Source organism: Lithobates pipiens, unplaced genomic scaffold (genome assembly GCF_037356315.1).
Source record: "Lithobates pipiens isolate NorthernLeopardFrog02 unplaced genomic scaffold, aLitPip1_a1.2 Scaffold_28, whole genome shotgun sequence".
NCBI classification, from domain to species: Eukaryota; Metazoa; Chordata; class Amphibia; order Anura; family Ranidae; genus Lithobates; species Lithobates pipiens.
In genome coordinates this window covers 7,288,565-7,307,747 of record NW_027507789.1, presented here as the reverse complement: position 1 = coordinate 7,307,747, position 19,183 = coordinate 7,288,565, and the positions used below count along the sequence as shown (strand labels likewise).

The 19,183-nt window shown below is 43.7% G+C and overlaps 1 protein-coding gene across 1 annotated transcript in view; it reads right to left on the bottom strand.

Moving 5' to 3' along the window:
* The window catches only part of QTGAL (queuosine-tRNA galactosyltransferase), a 349,168-nt gene that overhangs the window by 269,331 nt on the left and 60,654 nt on the right, over nucleotides 1-19,183 (bottom strand). The gene's annotated exons all lie outside the window — the stretch shown is intronic.

The following is a 19,183-nucleotide window of genomic DNA, read 5'->3' as shown; positions in this document are numbered from 1 at the left end:
GACCCACCCAGCTGGCAGTATCTCCGAGTTCTCCAGCGCCCCCGAACCTCTGGCCACATATGGTAATACATACACCAGCAGCTTGAGTCCTGCTCATCTTACGAGACAGCACTCCCGCAAATCAAGTCAGTTTTTTATATATATATATATATATATATATATATATATATATATATATATATATATATTTCGCCTTGCGAAACGCTCGTATAACACGTTACAGGCAAACCGAGGTATCATTGTATTTAGAAAATTGTACAAGTTCAGCAGTGACCATACCGGTCTGAATCACATATAAAACATCCCAGGAAATAGTCAAACTATCAAAGGATAGTTACAAGGAAAAAAAAACATATCCATTTCCAGCACACATGTAGAACATATACAGTGACTTAATGGTAAGAGAGAACAAGAAAACGATGGTACATTTCCTTCCGCTAACAGATTAGAGCAGGTTTCTCCAAACATTCTAACAACTTGCCGACCAGGCCTTTTCTGGCACTATTTGTAAAAAAATCTGTATTTTTTGCTAGAAAATGACTTAGAACCCCAAAACATTATATATACACTATATTACCAAAAGTATTGGGACACCTGCCTTTTCACATGAACTTTAATGGCTTCCCAGTCTTAGTCCGTAGGGTTTAATATTGCGTTGGCCCCGCCCTTTGCAGCTATAAAAGCTTCAACTCTTCTGGGAAGGCCGTCCACAAGGTTTAGGAGTGTGTCTATGGGAATGTTTGACCATTCTTCCAGAAGTGCATTGGTGAGATCAGGCACCGAGGTTGGACGAGAAGGCCTGGCTCGCAGTCTCTGCTCTAATTCATCCCAAAGGTGTTCTATCAGGTTGAGCTCTTACCAGCCCCTATATTGATAGATAAGGCGCTCAAGCCTAAAAGTTTCACCAAGATTTTTAATCCACTCGCTTAGCCTAGGTAGGACATCAGACTTCCAGTGAGCCAAAATTGTTGGCGAGCATAGAGGTAAGATGTTTCTTGTAGTTGGTTACCAGCACACATCTCAGGAGGGATTTTGATCCACTCTTCTTCACAGATGTTCTCTAAATCTTTAAGGTTTCTTGGCTGTCGCTTGGCAACTCAAAGTTTCAGCTCCCTCCATAAATTTTCTATAGGATTATGGTCTATAGACTGGCTAGGCCACTCCATGACCTTAACGTGCTTCTTCTTGAGCCACTCCTTTGTTGCCTTGAGGTATGTTTTGGGTGATTGTCATGCTGGAAGTGTTAATTTTGGCAGCAAATTTCGATTTAGTTTTGGTCCCATTTTAGTCTTCTACAATTGTTTTAGTTGTAATTAGTCAACTAAATCTCCAGTACATTTTAGTCGACTAAAACTAATTTTAGTAGTATAAAATCGAATGGGTGTAGTTAAATTGTAATGCATTATTTAAGCATTTCTCTACACTTTCCAAACACATTATATACTGCTGGAGTGAGGAAACGAATACGTTATTATTTATGGTATTGAGGTAGGAATATGCACTACAGACCAGTGTTAATTTTGACATCAAATTTCAATTTAGTTTTTGCCTTAGGGTTTTGACTAAATTGGCATTTTAGTTTTAGTCCCATTTTAGTCTTTTGACTCAAATGCCACTTTAGTTTTAGTCGTACTTTAGTTATCTCAATTATTTTAGTTTTAGCCGACTGAAATAGTATTAATTTAGTTGACGAAAAAAGTTTAATCAACACTGCATGCTGGAAGACCCATCTACGACCCATTTCAGTGTTCTGGCTGAGGGAAGAAGGTCCTCGTACAAGATTTTACAATACGTGGCCCATTTCATAGGTCCTCAATGGGGGCAAACTTGGCCTTTAGCAGAGAAAACAGCCCCAAAGCATCATGTTTTGCATCTCGGTGCTTGACTGTAGGGATGGTGCTCTTAGGGTCATAGTCAGCATTTTTCTTCTTCCAAACACGCCGAGTTGAGTTAATGCCAAAGAGCACAATTTGGTCTCATCTGACCACAGCGCTTTCTCCCAATCCTTCTCTGAATCATTTAGTTGTTCATTGCCAAACTTCAGTTGGGCCTGTACATGTGCCTTCTTGAGAAGGGGGACCTTGCGGGTGCTGCAGAATTTCAATCCATGGTGGCGTATTGTGTTACCAATGGTTTGTTTGGTGACCGTGGTCCCAACTGCCTTGAAATCATTCACAAGCTCCTCCTGTGTAGTTCCGAGGTGATCCCTCACTTTTCTCATGATCATCCTCACCCCATGAGGTGAAATCTTCCATGGAGCGCGATTGATGTTTATTTAGTATTTCTTCCATTTCCGAAAAATCGCTCCAACAGTTGTCTCCTTCTCACCAAGCTTCTTGCTTTATGGTCTTGCCACCCATTACAGCCTTGTGCAGGTCTACAGTCTTGTCCTTGAAGTCCTTTGAAAGTTATTTGGCCTTGCCCATGATGGTGAGGTTTGAATGGAAAAAGATTGTGGACAGGTGTCTTCTATACACATAACAGGACTAATCTGTGTACCACATGAGCACCTACTTTAGCCAGTCTGTGGGAGCCAGAATTGTTGTTAGTTGGTAGGGGATCAAAACACTTACTTTACCCACTGAACTGCAACTCAATTTATAACATTTATCATTTGTTTTTTACTGGATTTATGGTTGATATTCTGTCTCTATCATATAAAATACGCACATGATTAAGATTATAGACCCTTCATTTCTTTGCAAGTAAGCAAATTAACTAAATATTCGGGGAATCAACTCATTATTTCCCCCACTGTATACAGCATGTCTATGGATGGAAGATCAGAAATGTAAGGGTCACACCATAACCTGCCAAAGAAGAGAAGTGCTGGCACAAAGAAACAAAAAAACATCCACGTCCTCTTATAAAAAAAAAAAAAAGCACAGAGGAACCTAAGATGTCTGAAACTGCACTGTGGTTATGTTACCAGCTTGGATAAAAACAGTGCCTTATGGAGTTCTTCCTTAAATACGAGTCAGGAGGTTCCAGGCACGAGGAGAATCGTGCAGCTGAGGGCAGTAAAAATGCAGAAGTGGAGGAAGTGATTTGAGGAAGTTGTTGATTGAATATATAATTCTCCGTGACTTTGGTGTGACCTTTAACAGGTTTATTGAACGTTGGTGATCTACCAAGCACATCCTGGCTGATTCTACAAGCCGATTGTGGCACTGCACTCACCAGTGCCCAATACCACAACGGCGACAATATAACCAGTGTGGGAATGGCTGTTCGTGCTCTGCAGCCAGTCAGATGGGAAACTCCATATGACAACTTCATAGGGTGCAAATTGTTATTAGAAATAATGCATGAAAAGAAATCCATGTTGGTTAAGTTGGAAATCAAAAATTAGAAAAGTTTTTTCGACTAAACTGGAAATCTCCTGCCATGAAAACATGGGGCAGTCGTTATTTATTTAGGTATTTATAGAGCGCCAACAATTTACGTAGAGCTTTACATAAATATTGTACATTTACATTAGTCCCTGCCCCCGAGGAGCTTACAACCCATTATTGTTAATCCCCATGTCTGGGGGGTCTCGCTGTTACCACCTACCAGCTACATTACTCTGCAGATACTGAAGTCCTTAAAGAGGAAGTAAACCCTTTCAAACCACTTTGACCTACAGGTAAGCCTAGATTAAGGCTTACCTGTAGGTCCAAGCAATATCTCCTAAACCTATATGGTTTAGGAGATATTTGCCCGAAAATGGGCACCGCTGTCTACGGCGCATGCGCCGTAGACAGCGGCGCGCAGGCGCACTAAATGCGGCAAGTCCAAGAATGGATCTGCCTAATTTGTCGACTCCCGTGCGCATGCGCGGGAGTGACGTCATCGCGGCTTCGCCGAATGGCAGCGGCGGAGCTGCGAGACGCGACTCCCGTGCGCATGCGCGGGAGTGACGTCATCACGGCTTCGCCGCTGTCATTCGTCGGAGCTGCGAGACGCCACCAGCAAGATGGATGCGGCGGACTACAGGGGACAGCGGCGACTTTGCTGGCTCCTGTGTCAGGTAAGTGACACATAATGAGCTACTATACGATGCATAGTAGTCCATTATGCTTTACCTTTGCAGGGAAAAAAAAAATGGAAGTAAACCCATCAGGGTTTACTTCCTCTTTAAAGTATAACCAAAAGGCAAAACTTTTTTATTTTTTGGTTTTGGATGTAGTGGGGATGGATTAGAAACCCTCTCAGTTTTTACTGCTGTCTGTGCCCCCATTAGGGAGATTCACCCTTGGGAGTGGCATTGGGAGTGAAAGTATAAGAAAACCCCAAATTTTGGGTTGTCCCCAGAAAGGTAATAGAGGGTAAAATCTTCCAATGGGGACATTAGCTTTGGAGACCTGGGGGGCTCCCAAGGGATTCCCTTAATTTTCAGGGATTTCCTCTCACTTCCTCTGTTTGGCTATGGGAGAGGAAGTGAAGGGAAATCTCCGCAATGGGACACAGATGATGAAAATAAAATCCAATATGGGTTATAAACCTCCCTTGCTCTAACCAAAATGAAAAAAAAAAAAAAGCTTTTCGCCTACAGTTTTACTTTAGGTGTATAATTGTTTTGGGTCCACAACTCATTGTATTGACGCCAAAGGGTCAGCATGACAGTAAAGGAACAGAAAGATAACTCAGCAGTGCCAGCCTCCCTGTTTCTTCTAGGAAAACAATTGTTGTCACTTTGAAAATATCCATTGTTCCATTCACCATCTAAAGGATTCAGGTAATAAACTCTGAAGCCTTCGCAACGGGTAGGTTAAAGATTCAGTCCACCAACACATTAAAAATCTACCTTGTCAAGGGGTTAAAATATGTTGTGCACCGGTGAGCAGGCATGTTGGAACAGGAAGGGGCCACCCCCAAACTGTTCCTACAAAGTTGGGAGCATGAATTGTCCAAAATGTCTTGGTATGGTGACGCCTTAAGAGTTCCCTTCACTGGAACTAAGGGGCCAATCCCAACCCCTGAGAAACAACCCCCACACCATAATCCCCCCTCCACCAAATGATTTGGACCAGTGCACATAGCAAGGTCCATAAAGACATGGATGAGTGAGTTTGGGGTGGAGGAACTTGACCGGCCTGCACAAAGTCCTGACCTCAATCCGAGTGCCTTATCTATCAAGATAGGGGCTTCCGCCAAAAAATTTGAAAAACTTTGGTCTAAATTGCTGGGTACAACGAGTCTGAGCCTGCTCGATCTAGTGACTGGTAGGCTGGTAGACCTCAACCCGATAGAACACCTTTGGGATGAATTAGATCAGAGACTGTGAGCCAGGCCTTCCCGTCCCCATCAGTCCCTGACCTCACAAATGCTCTACTGGAAGAATGGTCAAACATTCCCATTCCCATGGACACAGTGTGTGGACAGCCTTCCCAGAAGAGTTGAAGCTGTTATAGTTAAAAAGGGTGGGCCAACTCAATATTGAACCCTACGGACTAAAACGCCATTAAAAGTTCATGTGCGGATAAAGGCGATACTTTTGGTAATATAGTGCATATGCATTACACACACATGCTTGAGCTTTGGGATGCACACCCTAATGCAATAGGCTGCGCACACCTCTACCGCCAGCAGGATCTCACCTCTGGAATCCAGGCTCTGCAACCCTACTTTTTCATCCTCCATAATACAAAACTGGAAATTCCACCAATGTAAATTGGCCCAAACTTATAATGGATGGAAGTGGGCAGAGGCAAAAATTCTGTGCACATCCAGTGAAATACCAGCATTAAAAAAACACACCCGATTGTAGTGCTAATAAACCCACAGAAAACAAAAAATTACTTTTGCATTATTATTATTATGCAGGATTTATATTGCACCAACAGTTTGTGCAGCGCTTTACAAAATGAAGGCGGACATTACAGTTACATAACAATTGGGTACAGGAGGAATCAGAGAGCTCTGCTCGTTAGAGCTTGCATTATGGCTCAAGTGCCAGTTTCATAATAAATAGACACTTTCACTAATTTACAACCTCCCCAAACTACTTTTAGCCGAAAACTGATGCCATCCATTGCAGCAGTCTAATGCCAGCTGTCAGAAGAACAGATACTACGGGGCCAAGCAGGTGCCACAGCTGAGCGGTGCTGGGAAAACACCAGTGACCCCACAAAAACCCAAGGGCAAAAGGTTAAGTGATGTGTCAGCAAATCTTTAAACAATCTGGATGGAATTTCATCTTTAGGTTACACTCTAACATTTGCATGATTGAAAAATGCCAATCAAAAAAAAAAAAAAGTTATAGGAAAGAGGAAGCTGTCCTCTTGTTCTATCTGGTCAACATGCAAATAGTAAAAGTTCCACCAACAACTGTTAAGGGAACTTCCACTTTCTTCTCTTGGCCATGAAGCGCTTTGACTTCACTTTTCAGAAACCATGAAATCAGACCGAGACAGAAGTACAGTTAAATCACACTTGTTTAATAATAAAAGTACCGTATTTATCGGCTGATAACACGCACCCCAAGTTTAGGAGGGAAGTTTAAGGAAAAAAAAAACATTACATTTAAATTCCCATCAATGCAGCCTTATCAGTGTCCATCTGCAGCCTTGCCCATCATTGCACCCTTGTCAGTGTCATTTGCGGCCTTGTCAGTTTCATTTTCAGCTTTGGCGTTTAAAAATGGCGCCGCCGAGATACAGAGCTGGATGTCCTGTGTATCTCGGCAGCGCTCGGTAGCTCTCAGCTGTCCTCACCAGCTTCCGCCCGCTCTTAGCGGGTTTTGGCCGCCGAGAACGGCTGAGAGCAGCCGAAAGCCGCAGAGAACTGCCGAAGGCTCACAATCGGCGGGGGATCGGCGTATAACACGCACCCACGATTTCCCCGATTTTAAGGGGAGAAAAGTGTGTGTTATATGCCGATAAATACAGTAAATAGAACAAACGTAGACAAAACATAGCCACAGTTCAGGAACCGGAACGGATAGACAGACAAGCCAAACGTCAGTGAGCCGGGGAGGAGCGTAGTAAAACAGCAAGCAGGATCTGGAGGCAGAAGGGATCAGCCAAGCAAGTCTTTTAACAGGAATGCAGGAGAGCGTCTCTGTGATGTTGACTAAGGCGAAGGCAGAGATCCTCTGGGCTGAACGGCTTAAGTAGCCAGGACTGATGAGCAGGATCATCAACAGCTGAGTAACTGTGGAGAGATGGGAGCTGGCATTTAGCCCACAGCCGAGTGGCCAGCTCAGAGAAGGAAGGGCTAAGCCCAGCCCTGACATTCACTTACTGCCATGGTTTTGGGGGTACATTTTAACAGCTCTAATCTGATAGAAGAGTAGGATATGGTTTTACATGGAGGAAATATTGTAATCAACAAATGTATTTACCGAATTGCTAGCAAAAAAGGGTGAGCAGTTAGAGTGGCCTTAAAACACACACTAAAATTTTTGGTATAGATCGGCTACTCAGGCAACCAATAGGCGCTTCTTCCCCGGAATACAGGGTGCACCCACTCACCCAGTGCTGAAACGAGTTTCTGATTAGTGAACTGTTTTCCCGACTTCTGGGTTAAGCCCACCCACCACCTCCATACCCAATGAGAACACTTGAGTGACAAATAAGTGAGCTCTTCTTGAATTTCATAGTTTGTGGGAATGAGGCTTTGTTTGTCTCCATCCTGAAGATTGGCCATCCATTGCAGTTACAATCATTTCCATATCGAGGCTTGGCCATCAATTCCTACAGGGAATCCTGGTTCTCCTTTTACAAGGAGGCTTGGCCCTTATTCTGCCTCACATTGGGGTAGAGAATGTTCTTTTTCCCTCCTGGAAATGAAGGCACGGTTCGGATAGCATTTCGATCCACCCACATGGAGTTTTCCCTTCTTGAATGGAGTACAGTACCTTAAAAAAAGTATTCATACCCCTTGATATTTTGTCATGTTACAACCAAAAAACGTAAATGTATTTTATTGGGATTTTATGTGATAAACCAACACAAAGTGGCACATAATTGTGACGTGGAAGGAAAATGATAAATGGTTTTCAATTTTTTTTACAAATAAATATCTTAAAAGTGTGGGGGGGGGGCATTTATATTAAACCCCCTTTACTCTAATACCTCTAACTAAAATCTAGTGGAAACAATTGCCTTCAGAAGTCACCTAACTAGTAAATAGAGTCCACCTGTGTGTGTGTGATTGAATCTTGGTATAAGCGCAGCTGTTCTGTGAAGCCCTCAGACTTTTGTTAGATAACCTTAGTGAACAAACAGCATCATGAAGGTCAAAGAACACACCAGACAGATCAGGGATAAAGTTGTGGAGAAGTTTAAAGCGGGGTTAGGTTATTAAAAAAAATATCCCAAGCTTTGAACATCTCACGGAGCTCTGTTCAATCCATCATCAGAAAATGGAAAGAGTATGGCACAACTGAAAACCTACCAAGACATGGCCGCCCACCTAAACTGACTGGCCAGGCAAGGAGAGCATTCAGAGAAGCAGCTAAGAGGTCCATGGTAACTCTGGAGGAGCTGCAGAGATCCACAGCTCAGGGGGGAGAATCTGTCCACAGGACAACTATTAGTCATGCTGTGAGGGCTTACCTAGGTTGGAGTCCGTGGCGCAGAGATGTAGGCTCACCCTTGCAAATAGACACAGCCAACGGTAACAAAGAGATAAGCTACCTGGGCTGTGAATCTGTGCACGGGGGCTTGACAGGAATTTGCCAAAAGATTGTCCAGGTAAAGCCGCAGTCAGGAATTCCAGAAGTCAGAATAAACGATATATAAACCAGAGTCAGAAGCCGCGGTCAGTCTTGGAACACTGTAACTTGAACACAGGAACCTTTGGCAACGATAGAGACAAGAGACAATGAACTGACAAAGCCCTTAGAGTGAGGCAGTGCTTTATACCCAGCTGATTGGATAAACTGCCTCAGCTGAACCAGGAGTGAAAGGCACTAATTGCAACAAGATCCAGAGTATGGTCCTAGTATTTTATGCAGAACTGTACAAAGCTGGAAAGCAGGCTGAAAGAAACTGAGGTGTGGCTCAGAGGCAAGGTAACACGAGCACTCAACATGCGGTCATAGGTTCAATACCTCTTTGAGCCACTTGGGGTGTGACCACGCATGGCACGTTAGGGACTGTGACACATGCCCTCGACAAATCTGCCCTTTTTGGAAGAAAGACATCGGTGAAAGAAAGCCATAAGAAGTCCTGTTTGCAGGACAAGCATGGTTTCCACTCCTCCAACGAAGTCAGATGTGAGGAAACGTATAGGGCGGAGTTTATGCTTGTGACGTCACCACACGCGTTGGAACCAGGAAGTTGTCGGATCGAATCCCAGGATTGATATTATGAAGTGCTTGTGAGTGGTTAGTTATACATATTTTTACGTACCTCATGAAGCCCGATCGGAAAAAAAACTCCCAGGGCTTTGCTCAGAGAGGTCCAGCTATTACTGATCATCTTCACCATCACAGGAACGACCTCTCAAATGCCAAGTTCAGAGCTACGGCGTCGAAATGCACTAGTAAAGGCATGGCTTCCACTCCTCCAATGAAGTCAGATGTGAGGAAACGCATAGGGTGGAGTTTATGCTTGTGACGTTACCACACGCGTTGGAACCAGGAAGTTGTCGGATCGAATCCCAGGATTGATATTATGAAATGCTTGTGAGTGGTTAGTTATACATATTTTTACGTACCTCATGAAGCCCGATCGGAAAAAAAACTCCCAGGACTTTGCTCAGAAAGGTTCAGCTATTACTGATCATCTTCATCATCACAGGAACGACCTCTCAAATGCCAAGTTCAGAGCTACGGCGTCGAAATGCACTAGTAAAGGCATGGCCTTTAAAAGCAACGTCCTGGGGGTATTTAGGTCAGGCTTCATGAGGTATGTAAATTGCCCACCCCCGCTACACAGGTTGTTTTTATGTACAGATGTCCGTTATCTGCATAGGCAGTTTTTTTGGTGAGGGAGAACTATGCCTTTAAACTCAAAAAAAAATCATCCTTTTGCTTCATCATCATCATTCGAACAAGCTGCACCATCTGGCAAATGAACGCCTTGCATCTTTATAACGTTATCTCAGCCATGTGGGCGGCTGAACTCCTGACCATAACACATTGCGTAACGCAAAAAAGCATAAGTGACGAGTTCTCTGCCACACCTAAAGTGAAAATCGCAAAAAGTTGGAGACTGCGAGACCAGCTCTCCCCGCGGGAAATAACAAGTAAGCAAAGCTGACTGGGATATCGGCAGTGAGTCAGTCCTCTGGCCGGCAAGTGGTGGGGATGGTTGGACCATGACAGGGAAAGTAACACCCTGCCAAGCTCAAGATTCCTTTTCTGGATCAAATCTGCAGATGTCTGTAAATGTCTGAGTCATCCAAGTTGTTCTCCATGGAAATGAAAGGAACACTCAGGAAGAAAGAGAAAACAAAATGTATCACAACAGATATCTCCTCTCAGATGCTGGCAATTCTAATGCCAAGAAAATCGTTGCATTGGCCTTTTTTTTCCCGTGACATAGACCCCTTACAATTACCAGCCAATACAACACTTCCAATAACAAATGATTGTAGGTAATTCATACACTATATTGTGAAAAGTATTGGGTCGCCTGCCTTTACACGCATGTGAACTTTAAAGGCCTCCCAGTCTTAGTCCGTAGGGTTCAATACCGAGTTGGCGCACCCTTTGCAGCTATAACAGCTTCAACTCCTCTGGGAAGGCCGTCCACAAGGTTTAGGAGGGTGTCTATGGGAACGTTTGACCATTCTTCCAGAAGAGCATTTGTGAGGTCAGGCACCAATGTTGGACAAGAAGGCCTGGCCTTGTTCTATTGGGTTGAGGTCAGGACTCTGTGCAGGCCAGTCAAGTTCCTCCACCCCAAACTCACTCATCTATGTCTTTATGGACCTTGCTTTGTGCACTGGTGCGCAGTCATGTTGAAATAGGAAGGGGCCGTCCCCAAACTGTTCCCACAAAGTTGGGAGCATGAAATTGTCCAAAATGTCTTGGTATGCTGACGCCTTAAGAGTTCCCTTCACTGGAACTAAGGGGCCACACCCAACCCCTGAAGGCCAGTCAAATTCCTCCACCCCAGACTCACTCATCCATGTCTTTATGGACTTGTAGTTGCTCCAGAGAAGGGGGTCTACAGTCTTTCCAAGCAACAGGCCAGTTTGATGTCCTTCAGACTTCAGAGGGGCCGAACTTTGCCCCAATTAAAGTGGAAAATGCCCTGGTTTCAGTAGATGTAATCAATGCCCCATTGTTGATATCAGTAGGAGGAATAGTACCCCATCATTGGTTCCAGTGGGAGGAATAGTGACTCATATTAGTAGAAGGAATGATGCCCCATAGTTAGTGTCGGGGGGAGGAAGTTTGCCCCATTATTGGTGTCAGTGGGAGAAATTTGTGCCCCATCATTGGTGTCAGTGGGAGCAATAGTGACTAGTATCAGTAGAAGGAATGGTGCCCCATAGTTGGTGTCAGTGGAAGGCATAGTGCCCCATCACTGGTGTAAGTGGGAGGAATAGTGTCCCATCATTGGTGTCAGTGGGAGCAATAGTGACTAGTATCAGTAGAAGGAATAGTGCCCCATCATTGGTGTCAATGGGAGGAGGAGTGCCCCATTGTTGGTGTCAGTCAGAGGAAGAGTGCCCCATTGTTGGTGTCAGTGAGAGGAAGAGTGCTTCATTGTTGGTGTCAGTGAGAGGAAGAGTGCCCCATTGTTGGTGTCATTGAGAGGAAGAGTGCCCTATTGTTGGTGTCATTGAGAGGAAGAGCACCCGAAGGGCCAGATAAAGGCAAGCAAAGGACCACATATTGCCCCTGGGCCAAAATTTGGAAAACCACTGCTCCTGAGCTTAACAATAAAGTGGAGCCTCACCTTGCAAAGAATACCCAATCACATGCAGAGGGGAAAAAAAACAGCATTTCTGCTTGCAGGTGATGGGATGATAGGGGTCAGCAGAGCTTCCCCTCATTACTAAGCTCTGAAGCAACTGCACTTGCAAAGCAGATGGTCTATTTTCCTTTAGTAAATCTACCCCACAGTAAGCCAGTAACAGAAATGTATGCTCTGTGTTGTATGTACTGTAAATGACAGGGTGGAAACATGTTGGGATACAGATTTGCCTTCTGCTTGGTCAATAGGCCATCATAATTCAACGTGAAGCACTGGGGCCTTAAATTCAATTACCGTTTTTTCAGCATGACAGGCGTGAAGAGAGGGTGTTTGGGAATTTGTCTCGCAGAAACTGAGTCACCGTTCCCCAAGGAGACATTCTTGCTGGCGAAGGAAAAAGCAGCACAAATTGCAGCCCAGAGAAGAGCGGGCATAGATATGGTGGGTTCACAGGAGGCCTTCCCATCGTTCACACCTGTCAGAATAGGGTGGACCGGGCCTCACACACCAGACAAGACTACAGATCCAGCTGTGCTCTCAGGGAGGAGAGGAGACCCAGCAGTGCTTTACTACATGTAGCATAAATGTACTCCTCTCAACAGAACCCTGCATTGTAAGAAATATGCAGGTTTTTACTGCTGACCTTTCCTTGCGAAAAAAATAATGGTTGCCCGGACTGGCTGGTTAAGTTGCTTCAACACGTTATCAGTGAGCTATAACAAGAATGCACCAACTAGGCTTCAACTTCATCTCCCGCATGCCTGTTCCAGGGTCAGCGATTTCCCCGGTGTGCCGTTTTTTTGTTTAGATTGTCCACGGTCCTTGTTTTGGCAAGTCAAGTCAAGGGATGGCTGCAAAAACCCCGATATAGTGAAGGCTGAAACACCGGTTGAAGGCTTTTTAGTTGGCGCAAAATTGGGATTAACGGTGATCTGGTTAAAAAAATAAAAATAATAGATTTTTGTGATTAAACAATGGGTAAACATCCAATGGGGATTGGTCTCACGGAAAATGATGATCCTGATTAATGTTTAGAATCTTCATTAGGTTATTAAAAATGAAAAAATTTGATGAAAATATGGTGTGTACAGGACAGCGTTCTCTACCCCATTTTAGACTTCCCTCTATGACGTGATGGATTTCCCTGGCAAGTTAGGGGTATTCCCCCTCGAACGGACCCACCTTCGGTATAACCTGCTTGAGGAGTTTCATACACATAGATAAGAATGTTTTGTAAATTTTTCTTGCCTTCAACATTTGTTGTGATCTTCCACAAAATAGTACGAAGTACTGGTTGTACCTCACAAGCTCGACATCGATTGTTTTTTCAATGTACCTGTGACACATCTTTAACTACTTGAGTGAATGACGGCTACAGCGCGGACCTCAATTTCCGGGAAGGCCGTCATAGGACATCCTCCCCTGTGCACGCTCCCTGCAGGGCGTGCGGGGAGCGCACTGTGATCACCGGTCCCGGGCCCCTTACCATGTGATCAGCTGTCAGCCAATGACAGCTGATCACATGATGTAATTGTACACAAAAGCTCGGTGATCTTTTTTTTTTATCCTCACGCTGACAGCGTGAGGAGAAAAAAAAAAAAAGGCGATCACCGACTTATGTTAAAGGGACATCGGTCCCGAAGAGGAAGGAGGCACATCTGCGTCCTCTGTGCAATTTACTACCCCCTGCCAGTGCCACCTGTCATTGTGCCCATAGTGCCCACCAGTGTCACCCATCAATGCCCACCAGTGGTGCCAATCAGTGTTACCTAGAAGTGCTGCCTATCAGTGTAAGCAATCAGTGCCCATCACTGCCACCCATTAGTGCCCATCACTGCCGCCTATCGGTGCCCCTCACTGCCGCCTCATCAGCGTACATCACTGAAGGAGAAAAATTACCTGTTTACAAAATTTTAGAACAAAATATAAAAAAATATATATTTTTTTTTTTTTTAAAACGTGGTCTTTTTCAATTTTTTTTAACAAAAAATACAAATTCAAAATGTTGAAATTCTGAACCATATCATTTCCCTGTGGCCCATGACCAGTTACCAAATTTCACTTAAGTGGCCTGTGCTCTTCAAAAGGTTGAGCACCCCTGGCTTAGAGATATCGGTTTGTTGAATGTGTTTGGATATTCAAAAGCTGAGATGGACGATAGAGAAGAGAAAAAAAAAAAACACAAAAGCCAATAAAAAGGTGAAAAACACATTTGGATAAGAAAGATGACCTTGACGTGTTACCAGAACTCTTCTGCAGCTGTCCTTGGGTGGGAATTTTGGAGTTTAGTAAGGAAAAGTCCCGGTGGGGGGGGGGGGGGGTCAACGATTCATTAAACCCCTGTAACCAGGGGCTTTCCACACTTATGTAATTGAATTGACAAACGAGGCAAAAAAAAAAAAAATGCCTCTGCCACCTCCAAATTGACTCATTGCTTTAAAAGCACAGAAAGGAACTGAAAGTCTGTTATGTATTACCATCTTACCATCAGATAGAAAGTACAGATTGATGAAAAGCCAGAGAGAACAGACCCGGAGCCTTGCCACCAAGGTGCCTTACCTTCTTGTGCCTTTTCTACTTTTTACTATACTTCTGTGTTCTACAGAATACACGACTGCCACTTTTTAAAAATTTAGGACAAAATGTAAAAGAAAACATTTTATAGCATTTAACACACAAAGGAAATAATGTCAAATATTGTGCTCTGAACCATAATTATCTGTAGAGTCTTTGTGCCTATTATCAACAGCAGCTCCCACCAAAGCAGACCAGGAGCCTATGACGCAAGCACAGGCTTAGGCAGTGATGAGAGTTGTTCTCATGTTGACCTTGAGATGTAAAAAGGTGTTTGTGCGGCCCAACGGAAGACAGTCAGAGTCCATGCAGAAGGCTTGGCCAACTCATGTATTTCAAGGGCGAAGATAAGGTATATAAGATGGAAACAACAGGTTTGGGTCACAATGTAATCATTTTTGTTTCCAAAGAATAACATGGGATTAGTTCTCAAGGCCAAAATTCTGGCTCAACAGATGCCTCACCAAACGTATCCAACACTTGTACCATTATCTTTGTTTCTAGTATAGTCAGCAATCTGCTGCAATTGAGCGAACTAAAACAGTTAAGAATTCAATTCTGATTTGCCGCAATGTAAAGACACCAAAGCTGAACATCGAAAAAGGGGTTAGATCAGTGATTCTCAACCAGGGTTCCTCCAGAGGTTGCTAGGGGTTCCTTCAGCATTGGGAAATTTCTGCCTCTCGGATAAGTTCCCATACACACCATTGATCTTTTTAAGCTATCTGTAAGGAGGTAATTCTTCCCAATGACCACAAGTGTAAGGACCATTCTTCCCACCGACCATCACACTAATGTATCATGAGTTGTAGATATCAAATTTTTAGCAGGTTTCCCCGAGACCGGAAAACTATTTAAAGGGTTCCTCTGTGTTGAAAAGGTTCAGAAAGGCTGGGTTAGATGTTTTGGCAAAATCTGACCACTCTTGAACATTTTGCAAACCAGAAATTCCTTGAAATGGAATGGGAGCACTGGAAAACCATCTGTATTTCATATATGGTTTATCTTTCACCACATAGTATATGTACTTGTGGGCTAGGTGCAGCAGCAACAGCAATGACACTGAGGCTTGGAGGGCAGCAAACAATATTGAAGAACCGGCAGAACAGTTACAACTTCCGGAGGGAAAAACGCCTATCCAGGAACTTACAATCAATGCAGCAAAAAATCAATAGTAGTAAGCCCAAGCTGAAGGTAGCGCCTGACAAGGGAGGTGGAGTGTGGCGTGGGCGTTCCAACCCAAGAGGGAACTTGCGGAAGTGTAGACGTAGGCCCTACGCTTTCCTTACTCCTCTGGAACCTCTCCCTGCCGCTAGTGCTTTCTCAGACAGACAGGTGAACTCTCCCTACACTAGCCACTTCGCAAATGTGCCCCCAAACCTGGGAGCAGGGACTTAAAAAGACTCTGCTTGACCCAAGATCACCCAAGGTCACATCCAAGGACACTTGGATGCAGTGTATCCAACCAAAATGCTGTCCAGGGGACCAAGAAAACCATAGAGAAACAGCTTCTCTTGACTTCCTCCTCAGCTGCAGTACTACTTTGGTTGAGCGCCACCTACAGTGGAGAAAACAGACTGCACCTGCCTACATACTAGCAATCAATGCACAAAGGAACACAAATAAGGGTTTACATTTTGTCCTGCTCTGTTTTAGGAGCTCATGTCTGGAAATGTAAAGTCTATCTAAACCCAGGAACATAAATGTGATATGTTGCACCTTACCAGTCTTACCATGTGGCTCCCCTCAAATGTGTTCTTTGGGTCTAAGCCACGCCCTTCATCAAGGAAGTCCACTAGGGCCTCGGACTTAGACTACAAAATGTTGGGGACGTGCACTGGGATGAACTGAAGATGCCCCTAGCATCTGAGTATCAGGGCTAACACAATCAGACTCATAGGCAGCTCATATGTATTCGATTTTCTGGGGTCATAACCTTTACATGAATCACGACCTTTGCATAAAAGAAGCTGCTGTGTTAATTGTAGCAGCTGTGATCTAACAGTGTCACTGAAGAACCGGCAGAACAGTTACAACTTCCGGAGAGAAAAACGCCTATCCAGGAACTTACAATCAATGCAGCAAAAAAATCAATGGTAGTAAGCCCAAGCTGAAGGTAGCGCCTGACAAGGGAGGTGGAGTGCGGCGTGGGCGATCCAACCCAAGAGGGAACTTGTGGAAGTGTAGACGTAGGCCCTACGCTTTTCCTTACTGTACTGTAGTTCCTTTGAAGCGGTGACGTTGTTGCAGGGAGCACGCTCGAAAACCCGGAAGTTGAGGAGAACAGATACAGAGAGGAAAGGAGGAAGTGCTGATAAAGCCTATTTATATAACAGGTAAATAAAAGATTTCGGCAGAAATAACAGCTAGATTTATTATCTATATATCATATAGATTAGATATTGCCAAAACATTTTTTAGCTTTACAACCCCTTCAATTACTTTTTTTCAGTTTTCTTCCTTTACATTTATTTTTTATGTGCCCTCTATGCCTTTTTCTTTCTTTCATTATTTTTTAAATAATGCTACAGAAAAAAATAAATAAATAAATAATGCTACAGAGATTCTATTGTGTTTTTTTTATATTAATAATGTTTTTTTCTGTATGGAATATGAAATGCAACAATAATGGTAATGGGACCGTAGGGAGAAGAAATATGGAAGCTGTGAAGTGTAAATGCTCTATGATGACAGTATTCTCTTTGCATGGCATTTAACATGTTCCCTGCATCTGTCAACTGTAAAATATACATATTCTCTCTTCACACCTGTAGCATATTATATCTTTGACTAACTCTTGCAGTGTGTTTGTGGTCTCTGACCATCTCCTGTGGCATGGTAGCAGCATCAGATAGTCTTCTGTACAACTTCCTGTTTTTAATATTGGTAATGTAATGAGGGCACACTTGAGGCGGCCCATAGATACAAAAATATACAAAATATACAAAGTTGAGCAAAAATATTCACACGTGCAATAAATGATGAACCTTTGGTGGTGACAGATCTCTTGTAAGTTTGGGTCAACAGAAGAGCTGCTTCTTGCAACCTAGGTCTCCTGCCAGAGCCCACATCAGCACCGCCATGATCACCTGGACCCCTTTGGAAACCACTGCTTAATTGCCCTTGGGTATACTACAACTATCAGCCACTAGCCAATTCTCTCACCTCTCTTTGACTCCCAGGTTTTGCAGAACACTGATAGTGGGGGTGAATCTGGCCGTAATTATGCACCTTGTTGATGCTTTTGAAGCGCATGCTGGCCTACACACTGGACCAGCCAGTGCTTCTTTGGTGGCTGTAGAAGCCAAATTATGGATAAAATCCTGGAGTTAAAAGAGAAGTATGGGTTTGGGGTTTTTTTCCCCCCAATTTATACATACCTAGGTAGATGTAGCATCGGTTCCCCGGCATTCTCTGCACTGGGAACCGAGCCATCGAACGTGGCCAATGGCTTGGTTCTCTCAGCTCCCCGAGAGGAGAGCTGCTGCCTGTCAATCAGCAGCTCTCCTGCTCTGCTCCTCCATGCTCACTGGAGACTTGAGCTGTGGAGGGACGGGAAGCAGCCGTCTGATCGGCTCGCTGAGACGGCCATCAGTCCAGGCACCTGGTGGATCCAGACTTCCAGAGTCGAGATGATGCGGTGCCTGGACTGATATTGGTGACGTCAGCTGAGAGCGGACTTCGGTCACAGGACTGAAAACGGGTCACAGGAGTGCAAAACTAATTGCACTCCTGTGACCCATAGGAGAAGCCCAGCCAAACGAGCCTAGGCTGGACTTCTCCTTTAAGGAGAATTTGCTGGAGGATATCAACTTAGGAAACTGGGTGGGAGGAGGAACCCCCCTCACTGGCTCCTCCCACCGACGCGTTGCGTCACAGGTCATGTGACTTTCTCAAGGGAATCACGTGACCTGTGATGCAACATGTCGGAGGAGGAGCCAGTGACGGTCACCCAGTGTTCGGAACGGCACGGAGGTGAAGTGAGCAGAAAGGCTATGAGCCTACGAGCCTGTTAATAAAAGGCTTGGTTGAAGCTGGGTATATGTGAGTGTATATTGTGAGCTTACATACACAGTTTGTACAGATAGTGTTGCGTGATGAGCCTTTTGTTTCTTTCTGCTTTTTTGAGATCGGCATTCTATGGTAATAGTTCCAACTATTAGATACTGAGGAGAGACAGACAAGACTCTTGAGGAGTGAACAGGACACCTGAAGGGGGTGTGCGTTTTTTTTACCATCATTGTTTCCACCAATTGAAGCAAATTGATCGGCAATGTATATGTGAACTTTTTTTGCAGAGATTGCAAGCCGAGTGTCTTTTTCTTTGTTTCTAAAGAAGTGCCCATACTGCATGTAACACATTGTAACAAACACATTTTGATTTGTGGTTATTTGTTTATGCATGCAGGATTGCAATTCACGTATTGCACATATTTATTTATTTGAATTTATTTAGTCAAGGAGTACAGAACTTATTTATTTTAAAGGAGAACTATGTATTTAATTAAGGTTGATATTAGCGCACCAATTGCAAACAATTGTTTACATTTATCACTTCATTTACAGTGTGAGAGCACTTTATTATTGGTTGCAGCTGTAATCATTTAGGTATATTTTTTAAGTTATTTATCCAAAGTTTGAATCATATCATCGCTTTAGCATTTATCAATTTATATATATATATATATATATATATAATATATATTATATATATTTTTTCTTTTTTGTATTATCTGTTTTTGTTTTAA